The sequence below is a fragment of the Triticum aestivum genome, chromosome 7A (genome assembly GCF_018294505.1).
Source record: "Triticum aestivum cultivar Chinese Spring chromosome 7A, IWGSC CS RefSeq v2.1, whole genome shotgun sequence".
Classification (NCBI taxonomy): domain Eukaryota; kingdom Viridiplantae; phylum Streptophyta; class Magnoliopsida; order Poales; family Poaceae; genus Triticum; species Triticum aestivum.
Window position 1 is genome coordinate 37,833,223 of NC_057812.1, and position 15,298 is coordinate 37,848,520.

The following is a 15,298-nucleotide window of genomic DNA, read 5'->3' on the forward strand; positions in this document are numbered from 1 at the left end:
GTGAAGCAATGACATTTATAGCGCTTTTTTTATTTTCGAGGATTTCATTGCTCACCTCATGTGCATACCTCCTTGGGAGTAGACTTGCATTTTCGTTGACAGAAAGAGAATGAGATTGCTCTTACTCGTTAGCACCATGCGGTGGTGGACTATCCAGTTAGTGCTTGAGCCTCAAATCGAATATATTCCCTCCGATCCATATCAATTGTCGCTAATTTCGTATAAAGTTGTGCTAAATCAGTGAAAATTAGTATAGATCGGAGTGAGTATTAACTATGGTCTCTAGTTTTTCCAAATACTGTGAATACTTTTATGGTCTAATTTTTTTAAACAGTTTTGCAAAACAGAAAAACGAACTGAAGCAAAATAACTTTCCATCCTTTTTTAGAACTACCAAAACTGTATTGTTTCCCCTTACAACTACTGTGCATTTTTTTCAAAAAAAAAACAATACTGTACTTGGGTACGTAGGGACAAAACTAGCAACCATATTTCTCGAGAGGAAAGGACATGTTTTCAATAAATGTGTGAATATATTTTTACATGACATAGACATTTTTTGGATGGCACGAATATTTTTAAGAAGTTGCATAAACAAATTTTTTACACTGCATGGATAATTTTAAAATGGCGATGGATGCTATTAGAAATTTAGGTAAAGAAAATATTTTCGTATAGAGAAAGGGAAAAAACACTTGGAGAAAACAGAATTCAGCTTGTGACACATGTTGCATTGTCGGCCGGGCCCACTAACCACACTGTGCCCCACTCTGTCTGGCTACAAGCAAGACTGGCCCCCTAGATCTCGCCTTCAGTGAAAGGGTAGGAACCCTCGCTGAAGAGGCGACCAAGATGGCCCGGTCGAGGGGCCATGGAGACCATATGCTCCTTTTTTCTGTCTACTTTTTTACGTTTTCTGTTTCGCATTTCACTTTTTTTATTTTGTTTATACTTTAAGTATAAAACTCTATAAAAATTATTTGAAAAATGTTGACAAGCATTTAAAAATGTTTACTGTGTATAGGGAAAATTTTTATCAGGTATGTAAAAAATGTGTATATGTTTTTTGATCATGTCCTTTAGAAATATTATTAAAGAATTTCAAAAAATTGAACAAGTATTTAAAAAATGTTTATCAAATATTTGAAATTTGTTAAACGGGTATAGGAAAAACATGTTGATCATGTATTAAAAAATAAGGAATTTGTTGTCATGTATCTAAAAATGTAATCAAGCATTTAAAAAAATGTTGAATAAGAAAAATGTTGATCAAGCATTTGAAAAATGTTAAATGTGACTAGAAATAAAGTTGACCATGTATAAAAAAATGTTGATTTTTCATATAATGTACATAGAAAATGTTAATCAAGCATTTGGATAATGCTTAATGTGTGTAGCAAAAAAATGTTGACCATGTGCTAAAAGAAATACCTTCCATTTAGAAAACAGAAGTCAAGCATTTGAAAAAAGGTTAAATGTGCATATAAAAAATGTTGACCATGATTTAGAAAAAAATGTTAATCTTGTGTTTGAAAAATCTTAATCAAGCATTTGAAAAAGTTTAAAACTTTTTTTAGTAAACATATTGGCCATATATTCCAAAAATGTTAATGTTGTATTAGAAAAATATAATGAATCATTTGAAAAATGTTTAAAATGTGCATAGAATCTTTTTAACCATGTATTAAAAAAGTGAAATTTGTATTGGAAAAATGCTAAGCGTTATGAGAAAAATGTTGTTGGCATGTACAAAAAACATAGAATGAAAAACAAAGGAAACAAATAAGAGAAACGAATGTAAACATAAAAAGAGCAAAATAAACCGAAGAAAAAATGAAAATGAAAAATAAAACCAAAGAAACAAATGCAGAAAGAATTAAAAAAGAACAAATGGAGAATAAACAAGAAAAGAAAACAATAATAACATTGAAACCGAGGAAAGAAGTCAAAAAAGAAAAATAAAATGAGAAAGAGAAAGAAAAGCAGCAAAAAAATAAAAAATAAAAAATAAAATGGAGAAAAAAAGAAAATCAGTGTAAAACTAGCTCTTTTCCTTCTAATAGTTTGTGCCGAAGTTTTTTTTATGGCACAATCTCGATGTTGTCTCACTGGCTATCAGTGCGACGAAGCGTTCAGGAGGGCCCAGGTTCGATCCCCCACGTGCTAGCATTTTTTTTTTTGCGGGTGCACGTGCTAGCATTTTTACACACACTAGTGGGCTGGCCCGACTACTCCAGACCCTTCAGTGAGGGATCACTACGTCTCACTCAATGCGAGACATAGCTCTCGCGAAGCAAGACATAGGCGTTCCGGAGGAAAATGGGAAGCTCCTGAAGGTGTTGGGCCTCATTTGTTTGGCCCGTGGGACATGCCCTTTAGTCCATGATTTTGTTTACATTTTTCGGGAAAAATGTATTATGATTATCTTAAAATGGTAAAATGTATTTTGATTACATTTTTTCTAAAATGATTTATAAATATGTTGCAGAAATGAGGGAACTAAGCATGTGTGCAAATGGTCAACATGTACCTTAAAAGGTTAGTGTAGATAAAAAGTATATTCGGGTATGAAATTTGATACAAATTAAAAACCAAATTACTTTTTAATTGTCCACAACATGTGAAGAAAAATGTTCATCGTATATTTAGAAACTATATTGTATTTGTAATAAGTACTTTGTAAAAAATCAAATAAAAATAAGTTAAAAAAAGAAACCATTTTTGTATAAGGAAACTAAAATCAAGTAGAAATAGAAGGTAAAATAAAACGAGGGTTGTGGTCTCGTGGATTCGCGGTAAGTGAAGAAGATACAGTGTGGCTAGGCTAGCGTGTGGTGTCCCGAAAAAGAAAAAGGGTTAAGGTGTTGTCAATTTCCAACTTCTTGACACACCGTGCATGTGCAAGTCGACGACCTCGACACGCCGGAAAAAGTGAGCTAGGTCTTCACTTACAAAACTAGAGTTACTACTCGAGTCGAGCAGAATGATCAAATCATACCTTTTTATCTTGCCTTGCAACCGAGAAGATTAATTTCCATCAAGGCCCATCAACGCTTGATCAGAGATTATCAACAATTCCCCTTCTTTAGATGAGGTTACTTCTATTCTAAAAAAATCAAAAGATGAGTTCACTTATTCCAGTACATTAGTTTGCAACATCTGCAACAATTATTTCACGGCATGGAGTTGCAGGGTTTGTCCACACTTGCGTTGTGGCCCCCTTTTTGTCTCCACATGTAAACACACAGACCCCTTACCTTCCAACAATTCCGCAGGGCACTGATCATACAACTAGGAGTGCGAGCTTGCATCACCTCCATTGTTATTCTATCTTCATTTGTCGGAATCTGCGCATTTCACTAAACAACATGGGGTGAACGTTGCGATAGATGTTTTAGAAAAATGCCTTGTCCAATTTGAATGATCTGTTCTTCTATTCTTATTGTGCCTCATTCTCTCAAACACTTCTTCATGCAATTAAACCCATTAATGGTCGCGCAAAGGGCGCACCCTCGCGTGTTCCACCTCATCGTTTTTACTGTGCCAGTGAGAGGGAAAAACTTACTGTGCTAGGTTTGCCTTTCGCGGCCCCACCGCGTGGTTTGCTTAATCGAGTGCTTTTGGGTGTTCTACAAATATAACATATCAAATTTCGTCCCTCAACCAATCGATAAATTTTGTGGTAAAATTGTGTAGATCAATGGTAGGATTACGAGCTAGCAATTGCTGCATGAACAAGCTAAAACTCTCTATGTAGTCCTGAGCTGAAACCTCCCTATTTAACACAAGTTAATTTTTTTAATCAATGCCTGATGTGGTTTCCTCCAAAGTTGCCGGGTTCTGACATCAATGGTGGAGAAGCATTGGCGAGGCCGAAGATACTAATGGTTGGGCATTGCGAGTCGATGACAACGGTCATCAAATCCGCGAAAAATTTGTCCACCTTCAGCTTTCATGTGCCCATTGCAAGGCCTGGATCGAGTCAAATTTGTTGTTTGAGGCCACCGCTTCTTAGTCACACTTTTTCTCCACCACTAACATAAGCGAGAACATCTGCTTTAGGGTCATCTCCTCCTCTGGCATCCTCAAGAATTCAGTCGTAGATTAGCCTTTTATGAATCCGCTGCACTCAGTTAGCAGAGTGCTTTGTGCTAAATTCACGAGGAATTTCACACCCTTCGCCAAAGTTACACCAGTAAATCAAGGGAATTGCAAGCAAAACATAATAGCCTCGGATCGAAATGCCTCTTATATTGACTTACACTATTACGAGCCTAAATCAAGTGCGCGCGCACACACACATAGATCACTCTAATCAAGCACATACATACCCAACAAAAAAAAATCAAGCACACACATGATAGTTTTCTCCTTCAACTAATAGTTTTGGAATAAAGATTCACAACCTGAGTACAACTTGGGATACAATCATACAAGAAGAGGGAGTGGGTGAGATGTGGAAGAAAGCAGAAGGTGAGATTGAAAGTACAAGATGAGGAGTGTTCATCCCCAACCGTTGCCTTGGATAATTACTCGACCGGTTTGGTCATGGCACCGCGGTGGCTCTGGAGTTTTAGGGTGTCGACTCACATCATTTGGGTGGCAAAATTACCGGCTCGTGTGGTTTATGTCGGTGATGTATCAGTCACTTTTTTTATTAACCCAATTCCCTTCTCAAAAAAGAGAATATCCCACTTTCTTTTAGCGTGTTGATGGATACTTGCTGTTTGGCCAAAAATCCATTTATGCACCCGAGCTCATCTGCACCCTCGCTGACGAAAAAATTCAAAACAAATACTAGGAAAATTCAAAAAATTCCAATTTTTTTTGTGTTGTAGAAAATTTGATGCGTGAGGTCCGCTCCAATTTTTAAATCATTTGTACATCAGAGGAACTCTCAACAAAAAAGACAAATTGGGAGTATGTAAAAATGTTTACTGTTCATGTACTGTTTTAGTCCGATTTGTCTTTTTTACTGAGAGATGCTCAAATGTCCAAATGACTTGAAATTCGGAGCAGGCCTCACGCATCAAATTTTCTACCGAAAAAAAGATTTAGAATTTTTAGAATTTGTTTTGAATTTTTTACAATTTTTTTCTAACCAGGTGCAGATGAGTCTGGGCACCAAAACGCCCTACTCCTGTTTGGCCCCCTTTACGAGTACGTCTCCTGGGCCTCACTACCTCTTGTTCCTTCTCCTGGGCCGTTGTCGAGTACTCCCACGCTGCAGCGCCTTGACTTATCGCCTCCCTCGTAAAAAAACCTTGACTTTGGTTCTGCCTCCGCTGCAGAGGTGACAGTATCAGCCTGGTCCCCAACGGGGCCCTGATCTCCGTCGCCGCTGCAGCACATCGGCCAGCGCCCCTACTCCCGGCGAGGATGCTTCCTCCGTCTCCGTCTCCAAATCTATATACTACGGGACTGAATCCCCAACCCGGCCGCAGATCCGCGTTCACGCGGGGAAGAGAGGCACTTGGGTGCTCCCCGTCTCCGGTCAAAGAAAGAGACAACTCCGGCGAATCTTTCTTCCCCGCTGGCGCTCACACTCGGCCACATCCACTCCACACCTCGTCGCCGTCTACGTCGCCGTCGGCACTTATTGGGCCGCGAGTCTGCAACCACTCGATTCAGAGAACAAAAAGAAGAATCTGCCCCCCTTCTCCATTGTGCCTATCTCTTCTTCCCGGCAAGCGTCGTGTCCTCCTTGCTTACCGGTCACCGGCGGCAACGGGGTCCCTTGCAGACGGTGTTGGTACTTGATACAGGTCAGTCTCTTTCTTCCCCTCTTGGATTCTCTCCGGGGACCTCTGTCTCACTGACTCTTTCCTCTGCGATATCCTCTGTGTCAGTGTTATCTGTATCCCCGTAAGATCCGCCCGGGGAAGGACAGCAATGGCGGCAGCGGCAGCCGTCGTCGGGGGCATGGTTGCCTCGGGTGTCATCAAGGTGGTGATAAAACAGATCGGCTCCGCCATCGGCGGCAAGATCAAGCTGCACAAGAACCTGAAGAGAGACCTGCAGAAGATGCAGATGACGCTGGAGTCGGTGGAGGCCGCGCTCAGCGACGCCGAGAGGCGGTCCATCACCGACAGCTCGGCGCTGCTGTGGGTGAACCGGCTCAAGGCCGCCATGTATGACATCTCCGACATGCTCGACGACTTCCAATCTGACACCCAGTCCCTGGTATGTTCATTTGGTTGCCATCAATCTGGATCCGAACGTTGTTGCTTCTTTTTTTCCTAGGATATGACTGGTGAATCTGCATATATCTATTTCTATAAATTATGTAAAAAAACCATCATCCTGAAAATCTGAATCCATATAGTGAAGTAAACTATCTAAATGAATCTAAACATATTTAGATATCCTGTTCTGCTATACGGATAGGACCATACTTGTTAGTATGTGATGGAAGTCCAGACCAGTGCCATGTGCGCTTTTCTTGATTTAAATTGCAAAAGCATCTCGCAAGATTGCCACCGCGTGTATGTCCTTTTCATTTCTTCAATTGTACTGAAGAATCAAGTCATTCCTCTTGCAGTTCGGAGCTATGAGGAAGAGGATCAGTATGCCAGACAAGATGAAAAAGATGCAAAAGTGTCTACAGAAGATAACAGAAGACCATCAGAACTATCGTCTAACGCCAGAAACTTGCACCAATGAGCAGCAACTTCCTGATATCCGGGAAAATGCAGGGACTATGGTGGAAGCAGAAATCATCGGGAGGGCCGAGGAAAAACTGGAAATCTTGGCTCGATTGTCTGGGAGCGCCAGTGAACATACCACCTTTGTTCCCATATGGGGCTTTGGAGGCATTGGAAAGTCCACCTTGGCAAGATCGGTTTACAATCATCCTGAGTTTGAGAAACACTCTCGGGTATGGATCTATGTTTCCCAGATATTTGACTTGAAAAAAATTGGCAACACTATAATATCACAACTATCAAGACAACAGAGCCAGCAGATACTTGATCTGCACAGTATTAACATTCGCCTGCAAGAGCTACTTGCTGAGAAGAAGAATGCTCTGATCATTTTGGATGACCTGTGGGAGAAGCGTCCTTCTCAACTAGAAGAATTAAAGTCTATGCTGAAGCAGGGTAAGGGGTGCAAGGTGATGGTTGTAGTTACCACACGTGATGAAGGCATTGCAAATGAGATCTCCACTGTTCAGCCTTACAACTTACCTCAATTGTCAGATGAGATGTGCTGGGAAATAATGAGGCAAAAAAGTAAATTTGAAACAAGAGATGACAAAGAATGGCTGGAGCCAATTGGAAAGGATATTGCAAAGAAGTGCAAAGGTGTAGCTTTAGCTGCTCAATCACTTGGACACATTTTGAAGTCCAAGTCTTATGGAGAATGGAATTCGGTCAGAACCAATCATATCTGGAATCTATCTACTTCTACAGATGCATCATCTGGACATGAAGTGCTTGGATCCTTGCTGTTAAGCTACAACCTCATGCCTCCATACTTAAAGTTATTCTTTGCTTATTGTGCAATCCTTCCAAAGGGTCGCAAGATGAATAAATATAAGCTAATCCATCAATGGATTGCTCTTGGATTCATGGAGCCATCTAGTATATTCTCTAATTGGCAACTCGGTGAAAGTTACATTATGCAGCTTCTGGAGATGTCAATTCTTCGACATTCAAAGGTGAGTCGATTAATCCATACCTTCACTATTAATTGTGATATTGCTTTATTTAATGTATTGCACGATTGGGATATGATGTCGATTTCTTTGTTGCGAAATAAACTAGGGCATCTCCAATGCCGACCCTCAAACTGCCCGCAACCGTCCGGCCCACGTGGTCCGGACGTGTTTTGCCATCCAACAATACCCTGTATCGGTCCGCCGACCGGTTCAGACGTAACTTTTCCCGCAAATCCAAGAGAAAGTGGGGGGGGGGGGGGCTTTGCGGTCGTCTGGACCGCTACCATGTCCGCGTTTGACCGCCCTGGCCCACCCGAAGCACCCACCTGCCTCCCACGCGCTTTCCATCCAATGCACGGGCCGCTTGCCGCGCTGCATTCATGCCGTCCCAGAGCATGCAGTAGCCAGCATTTATGCTGAGCGACGTGACTAGACGTGAAGGCGGCATTGACAGACACGACCTCTCGGGCGTCGCCACTTCAATGTGGACACAATGTCCCAACAAACCAACTCCGGCAGCTGCGCTGCATTGAAGTGGGCTGACCGGCCCTTCGCATGGCCTGCCCGTGGCTAGTTAAGCCATGCGCCGACGATGCACGTCCCCACTTCGTCCTCTCCTCCTCCCCAAGCCCCTCCAATTCCAGCGGTGATGCCGAAGTCGTGGTTCTCTTCGCCGGCAGGTGGAGGCGGTGGCCGCGGTAATTCATCTTCACGCGGATCTTGGCGCCGCCACCCTCGCTCTCCGGTAGTCTCGGCATCCACGGCGGTCGGCTCCCCAGCAAGGAGGAGATTGTCATCTCTCGCGCTGACGAGGAGGACTAGAAGTCACAGCAGCAGCCGGAGCAGCGGCCGCGCCTCCTCATGAAGGCGGCTCTGACGAACAAAGAGTTTGTCTGTCAGATGGAGAACAACGGAGCACTTGTTCCGTCAGATGGGCCCAACACCATCATCGCCAGCGCGGGTCAAGGAGGAGCCACAGTCCCCGTCGCGGCGCCCCGTTGCTCGCCGCCCGGTCAAGGAGCTGCCGCTCGCGATCACGGAGGCGTGGGGACGCATGCTCTGCTACCTCGGAGGCGGCGATGTCGGCGGTTCCTCGGGCTCGAGGGCCATCGTCCCCGAGGAGTGGATGGTATGGTAGCAGGCGCAGTACAACTGGCGCAATGCCCGACATGGCACTAGAATGGGTCCGCAATGACCAGGACCCACTACTAGGGAAAAGCCTACTAGTAGCGCGGGTTAAATAGCTAGTAGTAGTGCGGGTTCCCGTGCGACTACTAGCTCACTACAACTAAGTGGTAGTAGTAGCGCGCGGGTGCCATCCGCGGTACTACTATTAATTTCAAAAACAAAAAAAATCTTGATCCCATGCGTGCTGTCAATGGCGGCAATGATTCGATCCAACGGCGATAGGGGTCGCCAATGGTGCGGACGAGCAGCGGCAGACCAGATCCGGCGGCGGCTGCTGGAGAGGGGCCGAATCTAGGGAAGAGCAAGACGGCGGTGTGGGGCTCCTCTTCACGACGAAGGTAGAGAGCTCCTCGTCATCCATGGCGAAGACCTGCACGGGGATGGACATGGGAGGACGAGTCAAACCAGAGGGGAGAGGGAGAAAGAGAAATGAGGGAGAGAGGAAGGAGACGGAGGGAGCACCGGGGCTAGTCGCTGGTGGTGAGGTGCTCCGGTGTGGTGGCATGGAGGTGAGGGGGGAGACCGACGAGCTCCTGGACGCGAGCGGCGCGAGGCGGCGGCCTCGTTGGCCGCCATGGAGCAGGCGCGCATGGGCAGGAGTGCCATGGGAGAGCTTATGAGAGAGAGGGGGGGGATTTGGAGGAGATGGGGATCTCAGGGCTGTAGAAAACCCTATACTTAGTAGTAGCGCGGGTTTATAACCCTCACTACTACTATAGCATGTTCCGGGGGGCATGGTGGAGACCACATAGTAGTAGTGTGGGTTTATAGCCCGCGCTATTACTATCAACTTAGTAGTAGCGCGGGTTTATAACCCTCGCTACTACTATGGCATGTTCTGGGGGCCACGGTGGAGACCACTCAGTAGCAGCGTTGGTTTATAGTCCGCGCTACTACTATCAACTTAGTAGTAGCGCGGGATTTATACCCCTCGCTACTACTAATTAGCAGCAGCGCGGCCCATATACCCCTTGCTACTACTAAGCATCTATATATAAGGTATTTTCTAGTAGTGACCTCGCCGCCATGTGGGCCCTCGACCGCTCTGTCACCACCGCGGAGACGGCCGCTAGGTGCCGCCGTCAAGAGCTCACCAAGATCCCCGCGTGAGAGGTACATGCAATCAGGTAAGGTGAAAGCCTAGTGTTGGGGTTGAAGAGGAGGAGAAGACGGGCCGAAAGAGCATGTACTCGTGGATGAAGATGGCAACGGGAACATCCATGGTTTGGGATCACTAGCTTTCCCGACCCCCCCCCCCCCCCTCCCGAAATGCTCCTTCCACACATCCCCATTGTATTAGGAAAGTTATTGTTAACATTGTATTAGGAAAGTTGTGATTCTCAATTAATAGTACAGATAATGATAATAATAAACGGCATAGTGCACGGGATTAGCAATTTGTTATTCAGGAATATCTGATTTTTTTGAAAGGTTATCAAGAAAAATCGTATGTTTGTCTTTTAGGAAGGTGATCTCACATATATGATGCAATTTCTGAATACTTAATTACCTATTATTTAAGTGACTGAATTGAATTAGCACCTGCCGAAAGAAGCAAGAAACAAGATCTCTCCCTTTAATAGGTTTTAGTTTTTTAATGGGAGTGAGAAAAATCTAGTGGGAGGGGGTGTTGGGAAGTGAGGCCAAAATAAGCCAGTGGGAGGGGTGGTGGGAGGTGAGGCGAAAATAAACCTGGATACCAAGCTACCAACTCCTTTAGAAGTAGAGATACATGTAATAATTTGGAGTTCAGGTTCTTATTTTACTTCTCATTTGCGTGTGGTTTTATAATATGAACGACATTAGATGATAATTGCATTAGATTGGATTTTTTTTTATGATTAGGACATTACAAGGTAAACAATAGGTTTGATGGAAAAAGCAGTAGTCTTTCTGAAAATAGACTAAACTCTGAATTGCAAACCGAGATTAACATTGGGCTAATTATCCTCTAATTATCCGTTGCAACATCCAATTGTGCATAACCTATCCTTGCATCAGTAGTAAAATTTTAACTGCAAGTCTTACACCATTGTATATTATCCTGCAGGCTGTCGTTGAATGTTACGACACAAACAAGATTGTCACACTGTTCACAATGCATGACCTGGTGCATGACCTCGCAAGGTCAGTCATGGCTGACGAATTTAACTTGACGGGCCCCAACTGCCGCTATGCATGGAACATAGATTGCACGAAGCCACTAAAGTCATCCACGACTTCACCTGAAAAGTTAAGGGCGCTGAATATTGTGCGCGCAGCTGGAACCTCATGGTCTAAGTTCCATCATGATGCAATTGCACCAGCAAAGTACGTCCGTGTCTTGCATGCATCAGTCAAATCGAATAGGTTGTTCACTTCTATTGGTCAATTGAAGCAGTTGAGGTATCTTCATGCTCCAAATATCCAGGGTCGAGTGGATCTCGGGTGTATCGGTATGCTTCGAAAATTGAATTATCTCAACCTTAGTAATTGTGAGGAATTGTCAGCATTGCTAGAGTCAATTGGTGAAATGGAAGGTCTGATGTAGATTAACTTATCAGGTTGTCCGAATCTGAAAGAACTCCCACATTCGTTTGCGAATCTCAAAGAGTTGGTATATCTGAACTTATCAGAGAGTGATAATGTTTTAGGACTACACGAAGCTTTGGCTAACCTTTCCAAACTCCAACATTTAGAATTAACAGCATGTGAAAATCTCAGAGGACGTCCAGAAGTCATCAGCAATCTCACCGAACTCCGCAATCTGAAGCTATCAGGGTGCATGCATCATATATTTGACAGCTCATCAACAGATCAAACTGAGAGTTTCATTGACTGTATCTGTAGGCTTCCCAATATGGAGCACCTGGACCTGTCTTTTAATGGTCATCCTCTTATTAGTATACCACAAAGTGCTAGCTGCCTCCAGAAGCTGGTCCTTCAAAACTGCAGCCATGTTTTTAGGCTTCCAGAATGTGTGGCTAAAATGGACTGTCAAAGCCTTTTTGGCTTGTTGCCAATGTTTTCTGTAACTGTCGAGGATAGTAAATGTTACACCAGCCTTGGCTTGCTTGAGCATGTAAATCCTGACAAGCTGTACATCGACAAACTTGAAAATGTGAAGTCCCGAGAAGAGGCACGCAGTGTAAAATTGATTGAAAAACAGAGGATTGAAGAATTGACATTAAAGTGGACGCCAAAAGGGAAGAGATCTGTGGATGACATGGAGTTGTTGACAGAGCTAGTGCCACCGACCGCTTTGCAGAGCTTTGGGATATATGGTTATATTAGCGTCAGCTTTCCAAACTGGCTAATGAGTATTGGCAATTATCTCCCTAATGTTGTCCGAATGGAGATGTTTGATTTGCCCAACTGCAACAGTTTTCCACCCCTCGCCCAACTACCACCAAATCTCCAGGTGCTTATTCTGAAACGCATGGAAAGCCTGCAAGAATGGAACACAACATACTCTAGTGGCGAGGATGGTGTGAATGAGCTCGTGTTCTGTAAACTTGAGGAAGTGATTATAAAGTATTGCAGCAAACTGAGGATAACACCACACCTTCCTAGAGCTGCATCTTGGTATATAAAGGGAAGTGATAATGTGCTCATATCATAGGCAGAGAGCGTGTTACACAATTGTGCTTCCTCATCTTCTTCTCCAGTAGGAGTTTCTACTAATCTAACAGTTGAAAACAAGGAGGTGCCTCTGCATCAGTGGCGATTGCTTCACCATCTACCTGCCATCAGTGATTTGAGGATCAAATATTGCTGTGATTTGGCAAGCTCACCAGAGATCACCTGGGCCCTCCGGTCCCTCAAATCACTAATACTAAGGAACTCGGCCCAAACAAAACTGTCCGGATGGGTAGGTGAGTTGCCATCTCTTCAGCAACTGGTGATAATGCGATGCAATAACCTAGAGGAATTGCCTGATAGCATGGGGCAACTTAAACAGCTGCAATCATTAACACTAAGTAGCTGTTGTAGCTTGAGACAGCTGCCGCTGTTGTTAGGAGGACTTATACCTCTCTCAAGAAACTTCGAATTGGGTATTGTCCTGCTATCACGACTCTGCCAGACAGATACAACAACTCACAAATCTCCAAGAATTAGAAATTCTCAACTGCCCTAACTTAGAGCAGTGGTGTGAAGCAGAGGAGAACAAGACGAAGCTTGCTCACATAGAACAAAAGGTATGTGCCCTGCCATATATATTTGTTATCTACGTATTCCTATTAACTTTGCACTTAGAAAGAACGTATTCCATCATCGGGAGTACCACATCTTTTTTTTCCTGCTCTTCACCTCATTGACGATATTTTTCTAAGAAACGTCTGGGTATTCCATGCCCTTTGCCTCACGATTCTTCCTTTTTGACCAAATGATAATATTTACTCTATATTTTACATTTGACAGATGATCGGTTTGCCCTCGAAGAGGGCTGCCAGCCGCCGATGTTCCCCACTACGGTGGCCCTTGCTGCGAACGAAAATAAGAAAGGGATGCTGAAGAAAAGAAAGCGGGGGCGCGAATCAGGATTTAGGCTGCTCGATCGAGTTCTGATTCAAAACTCTGTAGTAATTATACCACGTGGTTCTAACCTACTCCTGGTATGTAAATCTACATGCCCTGAATTAAAAAAAATCTCTATCGTATTCCAAGCAGACATATAAGAAATCAAAGTGTGGGGATAATTGCATGTTACCTCTGTCAGTAGATATTGTGCTACTTTGTTATCTGCTCCCTTGACAAAGAAAATATGATTCAAGTCTCTCGGAAAGAGCGCTTCTTGCTTGGTTATTAGTTCTGTAGTCAGAGATCTTTAGCTGTTTGCCTTCCTCTACTCTGCAAGTAGGCAAAATAGTCTGAACCCTAATTACACTGACGATTCCATATTCAGAGTAATGTATTCTTTCTTGTTTTATTGGATGTACGAGAAATTACAATATCTTTTCAAGCCAACATGGCATGACAGGGTTTTATGCATAGGTATATAAAGCATGGCTGAAACAGGGGCAGTCCCCAGATTAGTGTCTGCAGATACCCTGCTTTCATTCTGCATAACCCTAGGTTGCTTTCTCCGTCCACGTTACCGCAACAAAATCGGCATGCGGCTCGAGTGGAACGTCTAAACTAGGTGCATGTTAGATAATAATGAGAATAAACGAGACAGAGAGACACGGATTTTTACGTGGAAACCCTTGCGGGAGAAAACCACGGACGCACAAAGGCGCGATCACTATGAGGAGGAGTATTACAAGCACGAGACGACAGACCGTCTGAGGTACGACTACATGGGGTATATAAGAGGGCAATACATGAGAGTCCTTGGAGGACAAGTAAACGAGTTGTACTCGTACGCGTCGACGTCAACGCAAAGGCCCACACCAGTTGTACTACGTCTAGTCCAACACGGTATAATTTGGATCACAATTTAACAATCTCCACCTTGATCCAAATTTCCTCCAGTAGTCGAAGAAAGTGAATGACTCCATCCAAATCAGCATAAATACCTTGTGCGTCAAAGTCCATAGGACTAGTGAGAAATACCAACTAAGCCTGAGCAAAGCTCAAACTTATTGGTCGGAACTGGCTTTGTCATCATATCAGCAGGATTATTATGAGTACTTATCTTGCATACCTTCAGATTGCCTTCAGCAACAACATCTCGAATATAATGAAATCTGACATCAATGTGCTTTGTCCTCTCATGATACATTGGATTCTTTGTAAGATATATAGCACTTTGACTGTCACTAAATACGGTAGGGCAAGATGAGTCTCCACAAAGCTTAGAATACAAACCTCTCAACCAGATAGCTTCTTTGCATGCCTCAGAAATAGCCATATACTCGGCATCAGTAGTGGAACAAGCCACAATAGACTGCAAAGTTGCTCTCCAACTCACAGCACAACCATCAATGGTGAAAACATAACCTGTGAGTGATCTTCTCTTATCCAAATCACCAGCAAAATCAGAATCAACAAAACTAACAAGTCCATCTCTAGTTTTCCCAAACTGTAAATAAGCATTAGAAGTACCACGCAGGTATCTGAAAATCCACTGAACTGCTTTCCAATGCTCTTTTCCAGGATTAGCCATGTATCTACTGACAACACTCAATGCATAAGATAAATCCGGACGAGAACAAACCATGGCATACATAAGTGAACCAACTGCACTCGAATAGGGAACTCTAGACATGTACTCAATATCTGCATCTGACTTAGGACATAAAGCTGATGATAATTTGAAGTGTGCAGCTAACGGGGTACTTACTGGCTTGGCATTATGCATATTAAAACGACAAAGAACTTTATCAATATATCCCTTCTGACTTAGATACACTTTTCCAGACGGTCTATCTCTGGATATTTCCATGCCAAGTATTTTCTTTGCTGCACCCAAATCCTTCATCTCAAATTCATTACTCAATTGCTTCTTTAGTTCATTAATCTCTAACA

General features: G+C 43.5%; 1 pseudogene; it reads left to right on the forward strand.

Moving 5' to 3' along the window:
• Nucleotides 1-5,260: 5,260 nt before the first annotated feature.
• Nucleotides 5,261-13,795, forward strand: LOC123148688 (disease resistance protein RGA2-like; annotated as a pseudogene).
• The last annotated feature ends 1,503 nt before the right edge of the window (nucleotides 13,796-15,298 follow it).